The following is a 652-nucleotide window of genomic DNA, read 5'->3' as shown; positions in this document are numbered from 1 at the left end:
AGACACTAAATTGATGTTAATCCCCAATGATGATAAACAAAATTATGCATTCTGTAAATTATGATATTAGTTAAAAGTTTTGAATCAACAAAACAAAATTCAATAAAATTATCTTTTCGTTGGCTCAAAAAGTTAGTTTACTTTTGAATCAATAGTTTAAGTCTACAAAATGGGGTAATTTTAATTCTAATTATAGGGGATATTTATTGTCCATTGCATTGTCTCTTAAGATATCTGACAATATTACATTCATTTTAAATTAAATCATTTGTCATTAATATTTTGACTTTGTGGTTTTATTAAATACTAATTTATTCTCCCAAAACCCCAAAGCCTCACTAAAAAGTACATCAAATTTGGACCAATATTTTCCGAGATCTCTAGCATCGGAAAAAAACTTACTGCTTTATATTATAGGATAAGTGGTCACGAATGACATATTATCAACTTATTGTTATTCCAAGGAGTGTACAACCCAATAAAGATTTATCAAAAGTACCCAAAGATTATTAGCCAAACCAATGAGAGAACATGTCTATAAAACTTTGGGTACTAGTGTAATTATAAGTCCATTTTCCCCTCCCTCCCTTCCTTGGTTTATATCTTTGTTTGTTTGTGCATTTTACAGACTAATAAATTATCTTGACCAAAG

Source organism: Acartia tonsa, chromosome 13 (genome assembly GCF_053477335.1).
Source record: "Acartia tonsa isolate MP-2025a chromosome 13, ASM5347733v1, whole genome shotgun sequence".
Classification (NCBI taxonomy): domain Eukaryota; kingdom Metazoa; phylum Arthropoda; class Copepoda; order Calanoida; family Acartiidae; genus Acartia; species Acartia tonsa.
Note: the sequence above shows the minus strand (reverse complement) of the source record.